General features: G+C 34.0%; 1 pseudogene; it reads right to left on the bottom strand.

Moving 5' to 3' along the window:
* Positions 1–422: 422 nt before the first annotated feature.
* On the bottom strand, positions 423–9454 carry LOC141697058 (uncharacterized; annotated as a pseudogene).
* Between the last annotated feature and the right edge of the window lie 2715 nt (positions 9455–12169).

The following is a 12169-nucleotide window of genomic DNA, read 5'->3' as shown; positions in this document are numbered from 1 at the left end:
ATATTGATTTTAAAATATTTTTGTTTAAAAGATTATATAATATTAAAAAAAATGTGCATCCGTGCATCACACAGATTTTAAACTAATAAATAGTAAAGAACGGTTATTATTACTCCCTCCATCTCATATTATGTGTCTTCTTTGAATTTGTGCCAGTCATATTCACTTAAGTTTGACTGAAATTTATTAATAATTTATAACTGAACAAAATAAAAAAATTATATCACCGGAAAGTAGATTTAATCTACTTTAATCTATAATTTTTAGTTTTTTGAAATAATATACAAGTAATATTTAATCGTTAGTCAAACGTTGATAAATTTGACTTCTATAAAAAGAAATGTGACACATAATATAAGATGGAAGGGAGTAATGTAGAAAATCAACAGGGTAAGAGTAGGATATTTGTTCGACACGAAAACTGATATTAAGGTTTAGAGAACTGATTCTGCATAGTGATTAACTAAAATTCATCATGACATGGCATTTAGAGACTCCTGTTTTGACAAGAGAGATGCGGGATAAGTAAGATAAGCAATAAACATTATCCGAAAAAGGCTTTCATTTTTGCTAAAACTGCACAACATAGCCACGCATAGAAGTTTCTCATTTTAGCTAAAACTGCATTGTATATAGCCCAGCCTGGAAGTTCCCTTTCTGACAGTAAGATTTACATACCGAATACCCTGGTATAAAGATCACCTGAACTTTGCTGTAACATATAATCTCCATAACCTGTATAGCAATTGTTCAATCCTACTTTCTCGTTCCTCTGAAGTTCTGCAATGCTTGTGTCATTCCTCACATGCATATTATCCAAACCTGGCTGGTAGCCATTTGAAAGGCTTCCATTTGTATATTTCTGCTGTGAGAATGGCGTGAAGGAAGATGGATTATATGTCTGGCGTTGATCTATGGACATTCCATACATATCACTCCAAGAAGAATAAACATCCCCGCTTTGACCAGAATATCTCATGCCTTGATTTGAAGCAGGAACTTGTTGCGTGTAGGTTTGAGGGTGTTTTACATCTTGATTTGACTGTTGCATCAAAAGCCGATACCGGGCATTGTCATCAAGTGCAGCACCTGATTGTGAAGCTGGAGTTGACCTTGTCTCATAACACGAGTTTGTATACCCATTTGGTGGTTTACCTCTTCCAACAGCCATTATGGCAGGATCGATTATGTCTGCTTCACTGTTGTTACTACTATTCCCTGTTGACGGAGTTCGATAGTGAGATTTCGAAAATGAAGAAGTCTTGACCAAGTGAGTTCCTGAGAATACAAGGGGATCATAGCACAGTCAATTCTATGAATTAACACATCACTTTATAACAGTAGTACACTTGTACACAAAGGGAAGTGCTTACCAGAGTTAGAAAGATATCCTTGTTCTGTTCTCTCACATGCAGGAAAGCCTGGAGGAGGTTCTCTTGATGGCAAGGAAAATCCTGGAGGAGTAGGGCCTTGAGCCATAGATACTGTCAAAATTAACTCAAAAGTTATTACACTGAACACCACAAACAAGAGGTCAGATTTTTATGTTTCAATAGATATAGAAGGCACTTGAAACTTGCAAACTACTTGAAGTTACTACACTCTATGTTTCCATGAACAATAGGCCATATCATATCCGAGTTCCATCAGTTGTACTTCATATAAATACTTGGAAGTTGCACCTAATTCTTATAGCAAAAGACCCTGATACTCAAAAAATTGTTATTTAAACTTTGAATTCACTGTCAATTAAAATACTAGCGTGCTATTTAAAATTAAATCGCCAAAATGAGACTCCATTTTTAGCCTCTATATGAAACCAGTATCACCAAATTAATATTTAACGGGAATAAAAAGATACCCCATTAATAGAAAATGGTCTATACCTATGTTACTCGGACTCGGCTAGAAGTGTCCGACATGGACAGTGTCCAGGTATCGGACTCGGCAACATTTTGAAAAATATACATGTTTTTGGCTTAAAATAAGTGTCCGAGTCCGAGTGTCCATGTCCAAGTGTCGAGTGTCCGACACGGGTACTCGGAGGTAAAATGAAGAGTCCGAGTAACATAGGTCTATACTATATACTGGACGCAAATATCTAGTTGGAACCAACTAAGAACACATAAATGGTATTAGATTTAAGTCCACTTCAATGAGATGATTTTCCACTATAATAGTCTCTCTTTTAATACAATTGTAAACACAACAATAACATGCAACTATCAAGTAACAAGTAGAGAGTTTGAGAACTGAATAGGCCACAAAAACTGAAATATTCATTAATATCAGCTTGCTATTTCGTTTTTGCTAATAAAAAAATTGCCTTAAGAAATGGGATATATTCTGTGCAAAGCATAAGGCACTTACAGAACTGAGACATACCATGATGCCGAGATATGGAAGAGTAATGCTTGTTTTCTCCTGAATCCTGAGGTGCGGAAGATTTCTTGAAGTCGTGACTGATATTACTGAATGAAGAGTCCATATCACATAGTTGATTTACAAAAGTATGTTGCTTTGTGAAGGAAAGCATAGACTGATCATTGTTATAAAGGCTCCATGAAGAACTATGCTGACCATCAGTTTGACCAAAAAATCCAGGCACACTAGGACGCGAATTCAAAGAATCATCACCAGCATCAAGATCTAATGACATTATATTTGAAATTATACTGCTTTCTACAGCCTCTAATGCAGGATTCTGAGCTTCCACTGTCCTATCATGGTCATCAAGCCTTCTTAAATGCTCTACTATTTCTTCATTGGAGAAAGAATTAGAAGATCTATAAATCCTATCTGATTTAGCAGAACTCTGGAATTTCCTCTCATTGTACAAATCACTCATTGATCTTGTACATGTTATTGAAGCTGCATCCAAACTATTATTTACAGGCATTAGGGCCCAAATTATAGTCACTCGGATTTAAAGATTCCCCATGCCGCCAAGTGTATATTCTTGGATCCTCTGAAGTTGTCGAAGCACTAGATGGAGAAAGTGAAGGAGCTGTCAGACCTACACTGCCACAATCTTTCAATCTTATGTTATCAAAAGACAACAAATCATCTCTTACGACACTAGATGGATCATGTGGCATTTGTTTATCAGAATCTAATGTCAAAATAGACTGTTCTTCAGTATATTCCTCACAGGGAGTTTCATCAGATCTATCTCCACCCCAAAAATTTGAAGCTTCTCTAAATGGCTCTTTGAACTCTCTATTCGTAGGCAATCCGTCAGAAAGGAGACCAGAAGAGGAGAACTCACTAGTTAGCATCTCACTTGTATGTGCAGTACCGAAATGATTATCTTTCTGAAAAGCTACTGAAGACAACTCAGAACTTGAGTTCTCAATCCCTCTGTCTTCAGCCACATTCCCATCTTTTTCCATACCATTACTGCAAGACCGCCCAACAATATCCACAAAGGTTGTTATTTTACTAGCTGCTCTAGCATCTCCATCCCCATCCTTGCACAAAGACAAATAAGTTGCATGCACACCAGAAGTTGCTGAATCCGGGTTTACACCCTAGAAGGAAAAAAATGCAATAAGGTTTCAATATGTCAAGACCTGAAATCTAGTATTTGTACTTGAAACCTAACTGATTATGCAAATTTAGTTTATTAACATAAAATATTTTCAAAATTAACTATTTCTTATTTGCCATAAAGTGAATTCAGCAGCAAAAGAATACCTTCGAAACACTTCTGGAAATAGGTTTCTCTATAGAAGGGTTGCTGCAGTTGAAGCTTTCATCTATAGGTGGAGGTAGCGCATTTCCAGAACACCTATGCATATTGTGTGTGGCACCAACAATTTGTTGTACTCTACTCCTACGATAACACACCAACGGTAAAGAGCTAGTACTAATCGAATCAAACAAGAGCACTGAGTACAGTTTAGGATTTTGACAGGAGATGAAACCAAAACAGTCCAATAGGATTTGCAAGTGGTACATTATGCAAAAATCTTGGTTAAAATACAAAAAGGACTTCACCATTGTCTAGGATCTTTACTACTAATATGTCATGGACGACACTAAATGACTCCTGTAATTAAATCCAAATCAATGGCAAAAATACAATTTATTAAAATTGCAGTCTATATAAGCCAGAAGAAAGCAGGATCAAAGCCTCATACAAATAAGGTAGACCTATCTGTTCCACTTAAGTTTTCAAATAGGGAAAAGGGAAGGACTCATGAGAATCAATTTATTATTCATATATTAGAATTATAGACAAAATGCATGGTTCATGACTCTTCAGGTCTTACACATTTGTCAACATTTTTAAGTTGATGATAAAAACTAAAAAAAATCAAGGGACTAAACTGTATACTGCAACTCGAAATATTGAGATATAATTATTATGCACAAATTCCTCTCTAACACCCCCATAATTAGGATGGGATGGTGAACCTGCAGCCAATCTGTATCTGGGTTCATGCAAATATTGGTTCCCTATATAAAATAACTGAAAAGCTCTGCTTGGATGTTTTCTTTTCTAAATTTTAACTGCTTTTAAGTATTCGTTAGATCTTCCATTATTAAAAGGGATGAATATATGTATCTGATACCTTGTATGAACTGCAGCTGCTTCATCTTTACCAAAACTATCTTCTTCCGCACCCATGGTATGTAAATATAAACAAGAAGGATTGTTGCAAGGCTGAATATACAAAACAAAATAGTCAACTAATCTTACTTTTAGCTTTTGAGAAATCATTTAATTACAGTTTTATCAATCAATTTTATATACCATGTTTCTCAACCATGCATGGCAATATTTAGCAGTTCCAAATGAAGCTCTGCAGAAAAAAAATTATGATGATCATCAAATACAATGATTAACAGATAAAGTGCTTGTGTACAGGAGGTCAGGGACCAAGACATGATGCGTTACCTCAAAAAGTTTCCTTCCAACACAAAACCATGTACAGACTGTATGCACCGAATGGCTTCTTCCTCTTTTGAGAATGTAATATACCTAGAAAAACAATGGGGCAAGTAGACTTTAAGAAAAGATACGACAATTCTTCTGCCGCATATAAATCAAGAAATAAGGCTATTTTGCAATTATGTGTAATATTAGTGCATCCCTGAACTAATACAACATATATACATCTATAATAAATGTAAATCCAAGATCTGCTATGAATAAAACAGAACAAGAATCACAATGACATTATTAGTTCATTACACAGTTTCTAAAGAAGTAACATTTTCTGGTGATTTCTGTTCTGCTCTTTGTACGAGTTATCCTGACAAAATTATATATAAACAATTACTCCATGTCTAAACATCACCAGTAGAAAGGACCTTTACTAAGCATCTAAGACTAAGACTCTGTGTATCCTACTTGTTTCTTACATCCTGAAGACAAGATAGGTAATCCAACAATTCAAACCTATCAAATATTTATGGGACAACAATTCCGATAAACAGCTACATGTAGAGTTATCTTTTATGGTACAAATATGAACGAGTATTTTATAAAGATTAGGTGCAGTAGTGCTGTTCTAAGAAAAAATCTCAAACAAAATATGCCAACCCCTGTCAGCTTATTAATAGGTTCAAAATCTTGACTAGTTTTTTAGTAGCAAATGTTCCTAATAATCTCACATTCAGGAAGCTTCAGTTCCAAACAATCACAAGAAGGGTAAATGAGTCATGTATGCTTCCTTTTGTCACTTTTTCAAACAAAGATTGATTAGAAACTGATAAATGAAAAGCAACTTGTGCTTTCATTTCATACCTCAAAAGTAATACAATATGATAAGCAACCAAAATATGCAAGATAGACTACTTGTTGTGAACGGTCAAGAATAAAGAATAGTATTAGGAACTGTTGTGAACGACAATAAGCTTTTTTATAACGCATCTAAAAGGCATCCTGCTAACTTACACACTACAGGTGTCATGAATAAACTGCTGAATAGCCCCACCAGCCATCCGAGATAACGAGACCTTGGTAACCTTGCCATACTGCCCAAAAAATTCCTTTTTCTGTAAGAGCTGCAGAAGACCATCAGATTTTTTTATCAGTGAAGAAATTAAAAAAAATTCAGTTCTACAGCTACAAATAAGACAACAATATTTCAGTGAAATTAATCCATACATTTTCATCAGCGAGACTGAGAGGCAGCCCAATAACATATGCCATCCTTCGCTGAATCACTCTGATATTGGTTAGGTCCTTCTTAACTTCAGTTGTTTTTGCCTTTGCCTTGGCTTTTGGCGGTTTATGTTTTTTTGCATTGCTAGCAGTGACTCTAGTAGAATAATAAAAACATTCATATACACCTCTAGAATTAGTTTGATTTTAATAAACACTCCATGTAAAACCTCTAGGACCTTCTGGTCAAATATATAGGTTGGAAGGGAATACTGACTTTTCAAATTTTGCTTCCATTCCAACAATTTTGTCTTTGTCATAAGGTGCGCGACAAGCAGGACAGCGTCCCTCAGCCTCATTTTTCTCTGCCATGTCCATTATTTGATGCCAACACCAAACACACACCTGAACAAATACATAAATAGCTAATTACAATTGAATACATAATGGCAAAACAAACATTATTTTCATCACCTACTGTCCAAAATTCAAATGCGGTGCCACTAAAATAAAGCTACTTGCTAAATTTACGGACATTAAAAAAACATATGATCAAAGCCATGCAGTGACTTCTTATTAAACTGGGGGGGGGGATTTATTTATTTCCACTTTGTTCTATAAAGAGTTAGTTCTGTAGCTATAAAAAATTCTTCTAGTATTCTTGTGTGATTAATATTGTAAGTTGATATTGGGATTGGTGCTGGAACTTGGGACTCGGGTTTTATGAAATATTGTTTGTCTAGCAAAAACCAAACCTGCAATTACAATGGCTACCGAATCCATTGAACTGCATGTTTTGCACGAATATGATGCTCAGCCAGGTCCGAAGTAAAAAAACTAGGGATGGAAGACAACTGTAAGAATAAACTAAACATAAAGCTCATAAGCTTTTTGTTTAAAAATCCTAAGAATATTAGTCACTAAGAACTACTATAAGTATGAATACCGCAAAGTTCAAACAGACTACAAAATTCCAAAATAATATTGCTGATGACCTAAATTATAATGGAAACAACTCTTTATTCTTATCAGGGGCTATTAATACAATTTCAACAGATTTTCTTGGTCCATTCTTGAGAAAACAAGACTGTAAAAACTAGAAAGATCTGAATATCAACTGAATATGTATAACTTGGTAGGAGTGAGTGGACACTGAAATCTGCATTAGAAAGACAGTAGGGAGTTCTACTCTTTTTATATCTCCTCCTGTTGCATTTAAATCCCTAATATAGATTCATGAATGTATTTGTCTAAATATAATTTGTTTGCCTGGTATTTCCATCTTGTGAATGTTAAGCGTACATGTTTCTTCTCTCCTAAATTAGCGAATGCGCTTTAATCTTTTCCTTGCCGTTAGATTTGCAATTACATCTGGCACTCAAGCTTAATTCAACCACTTCATACAATTTTATTTGAAGTAGAAGGTATTAGCAACCTCCTACTCTTACTGTAATGCTAGTTACGACAACTTCATTGGCTACTGATAGTTTTTATCGTTTAACTGTATACTAAAAAGTAGTTTTCACTTCCAAGCACAAAATTTGCAATATATAAGGATGAAAAAAGATATAAATCAACCTTTCGCAACAAAATAAACTACTTAAAGTCTTCAATCACACTACAAATTGTATTCTAATTTACAACTTTAATTATCGATTAAATGCACAATATAAGTGCAGCTTGCAAGATCAGTCTAGAGAGGACTAAATCCTATCTGATTGCATAATCTAGCAACGTAAATTCCCGTCCTTGAATGTAATTGACTACACATAGCTAGAGCTTAACAGTGAGCTAAGACAAAAATGATAACATGATAATCACACAGGACAAGAAAAGATTAAAGATATTACAGAAAACGTTCTAATGGTTTAAACGCCTCTAAGATCCAAGCAAAAAGAATGTGAAAATAAAAAGATTTACATTGAATACCACAAGAGTAACAAACATATTAAATACAACAAGAGATAGAACATTTTAAAGATACTAAAACACACGATCTAATGATTCCACCGCTTCTAAAATACAGCTAAAAGGTTTAATAAGATAAGAGTCACAAACATATATTGAATACAACAAGAGATATTAAACATATTAAAGGTATTATGACAAACGATCACACAATTCTACAACTTCTAAAAGACAGCTAAAAGAATGTTAAAATGTTTGACCTTGATATTTTAAAAACAACAATAGTATAAAACATATCAGCATAAACATTTGACACAACTATGAAAACAAACCTGATAACCACATTTGCACGGCTTCAACTGCTGGTCCGTCCAGTCCATCTCTTCAGCACAGAGAGGACACCTCTTCTCTTCTTCATAATTCATAATGACAGTACAGCACCTTCAAATAACAAAATTTAACTCATTAATGCCGTAAAACACCTTCATTCAAATAACAAACTCATAAATGCCTCAAAACATCTTCACTCAACAATATTTAACTCATTAACGCCATAGAACACCTCAATTTAAAAAATTGACAAATTAAGAGCCGTAAAACACCTTCATTTAACACAATTCCACTCATCAATACCGTAAAACACCTTCATTCAACAATATTTAACTCATTAACGCCATAGAACACCTCAATTATAAAAATTGACACATTTGGAGCCACAAAACACCTTCATTTAACAAAATTCCACTCATTAATACCGTAAAACATCTTCACTCAAAAACATTTAACTCAGTAACGCCACAGACCGCCTCAATTAGAAAAATTGATACATTTAGAGCCGTAAAACACCTTCATTTAACAAAATTCCACTCATCAATACCGTAAAACACCTCAAGTGAAAGAAACTATCACATAAGAGCCGTTAAAAACCTTCATTCAACAAAACCTAACTCCTTAAATCCGTAAAACAATATTCAACACAACAGCAGTTACATTTACGCACACGAAAACACACGACATCTCAACTAGCAAAAACCGAATCTCAAACCCTAGAAATCGAAACAAATCACATCCTACACCTCTCTCCTCTCCAGATCGCAATCACAAACACCAAATCTACCACATTCACCACAAAAACCAACAATGCGCATAAAAACACACGAAATCCACAAAAACAAACCTCGAAACCTCTACATACACATATACACACACAATTGAAAACAATGACGGTGAAAAGAGCTAGAATTAAGCGAAGAAACGGTACATTTATACAAAATCTGAGCTGAATTGTTACTTACAGTGACGAATCGAAGCTTTTTGGGAGAGATTTGTGTAGAGAGAGACAGAGAGAGATAGAGAGAGAAAGTTTAGAGAGAGAGAGAAATGCAAGTGAGGAGAGAGTACGGCACAAAGTATTGAAAACCACAGGATTGAGACGGCTTTTATGGATTGGCTTTTATTGTCATCAACTGTCCTCTTTTTCTTTTTTGTGGGGATTTATTGTCTGTGGTCACGACCACTGTGTTTCCTAAGTGTAATTATTCACAAAATTCTACATATGCTGGGAAAAGTATGCCAAGTCATTTATTTAGATAAAAATGGTTAAGTTGTTTGATTACTTGAGTGGTTATTTGCTTCAATTGAAAGAGAAATTAATTATATGATAATCTTTTTAATTTGTATTTCTAGAAAATTCGTACTATTGGTTTTAGAATATTTAAAATACACATGAAACATTTTAAATGGCCATAATCTTCCGATAAACGGAAAGTTTAAGCATTTTCATTTTATTCTTAAAAAATTGATCGTTATTAGAAGATAATTGATATTAAAATAAAATTTGTAGAATATATGACATTGAACTTATTAATTTAAACTAGCTTATATCTTGTGAGATCACGATTTTTTTATAATATTATATTATATTTTAAATTTAAACTGAAATTAAATTAAATTCTTGTGTTATTTCGAAAGAGGAGTAAATTTGTTATTTAAAATAGGAAATGTAATGTGTTTAGCTGAAAAGTTTAATTTTTAGTTAATATTAATTATAATATATTTCTTTATTTTATTCAATAAAGTTTCCTGTGAAATTGGAAAAGGAGGCGTTGTTTTACTTGAGAAAAAAAAATAATGTGTTTTATTTGAAAAACATAATTGAATTATATATTAGTTTGGATCAAAATATTAATTAGAGCGAAAAAATTTAATTAAAATATAATAACAACCAAAATTATAAAAGTTATTGTTAATAAAATAATTATCATAAATGAATTTTCAGACAATATAAAAAATGATAGAATCTATTATGACAAAAAAACAGTTAAATAATATATAAATATTGATACCTTGATAATGCAAAATTGAGAATTTTTCAAACAAAAAATACATTAACGATCCAAAATTAAAAGAGTAAAACAATCATGTCCTCCATTATTCAAGATAAATAAAACATTAATTCATATGTATTCGGACTGAAAATTAAGTCAAAAAACTTTTGTTGTACAAAAAAAATACCATTGTCATGCATTAACCAACTAAAAGAATTTTTTAATATAAAAAAATTGCAATCAACGAATGCATAAAAGTGAAATTCTAGCGAAGTTGAATCAATAAAAACAAAGGTAAAATCGAAACCAAAACTAAATCATATTCATATCCGTAAAACAATGGCCACTGGTTACAGCATTTCTAATAGAGTTTGCCAAGAATTGCCAAGGGATTGCCAAATCATATGTGGCATAACAACTTTGGTTGACAACTTATTGGAGTTGTATGGTTGCCAATAGATTGTCACCAAGTTTACCAAAACTTGGCAAATTCCCATATGAGTAAAATACATATACAAGTGCAAAAAGTGTATATAAATAATACTTTTTCAGTTTATTTGACATTTACAATTTAATTTAGGAACACATAGACAATTTTTAAAGGTTGCTAATTGTTGAAGTAGAAAATTTTCAAGTTGATATGAATTTGAGTAAAAATAAAATATTAATATATATGATGATTCGACAACGTTGGAAACTATTTTGGCGACCCCTTATTGGAGATGCTCTTAGAGCAATGAAGAGCTAAGGAAAAATAAGAGGAAAAGTAGGCTGATTAGAGAGGAACTCAGGAAAGCAATGGGCACTGGACCTTTGAAGAATCAGATTTTGACTCTGATGAGTTGCGGTCTATTGCATCCTCAAGTGAGGATGTAAATTGTCAAATTGGGTATACTGGACCCCCTGTTCTGACCAATCAAGTGAGGAGCGTGGTAAAACTGGTCATAAAAGACCAAAATGCCCTGATCTGCAAGGTGAACAAGGGCATGCTGAAGGTGAACAAGTACATCAGAATGAAGGTGAAGAAGTACATCAACATCAAGGTGAAGAAGGGTTTTAGAATGAAGTTCATGATGAACAAAATTTTATTGGGAATGAACAAGGTTCTAAGACTACATGTCATTCATCTGTTAAAAGGAAGAAGTTGGGCTTAGAAAGACCTAAACTAGCTATTAAGAGGCCTAAAACTAAAAATCTAAGGGTTGAGCCAGGTGTAATTTAACTTAAGGTTCATATGTGGTTCAACAAAATCTGACACCACCTCTAATGACTGACTCACTTGAGGCTAATAATTTCATGATGCAAATTCTGGGCAGTTTGGGCTATTATGCAGTGTACACTCCTACAACTGCCAATGAATGGTCTTACACCACTCCCCTATACAACACTGTGCCAAGCTAGGTTGCACCATCACCACTTTCCCAGTCAAATGCAATAGCGGGAACTCCATGAACATCCACAACAATTGCTATTACTTCAGGTCCCTCAAGAGCAAGAGCAATTCCAACAAGAAGTAGCAGACTGAGAAATGCAACTAGAGTTTCACCTACCACATCTCACTCCACTGCAGAAAAGGTACTTCACTTGGATAATTAGTGTTGTGCCCAAAATCTTGCATGGACAAGATTTAAGGCCCATAGAGGGATTGGGCTTAATTGGCATAGAATAAGGTGGGTTTTGGTAAGGATATGACCCAAAGGTTCATGATTTTGGAGGTGCCTGCACCAAGGTGCAGGGTTCCTAGTCTAATAGTAGCTAACCAGGAGGTTCGGTTGGCTATTGACAGGATTATGTGGTAATGGAAGATACTGGAATGTAT

Source organism: Apium graveolens, chromosome 11, assembly GCF_009905375.1.
Source record: "Apium graveolens cultivar Ventura chromosome 11, ASM990537v1, whole genome shotgun sequence".
Classification (NCBI taxonomy): Eukaryota; Viridiplantae; Streptophyta; class Magnoliopsida; order Apiales; family Apiaceae; genus Apium; species Apium graveolens.
This window is presented reverse-complemented; position numbering and strand designations above follow the sequence as displayed.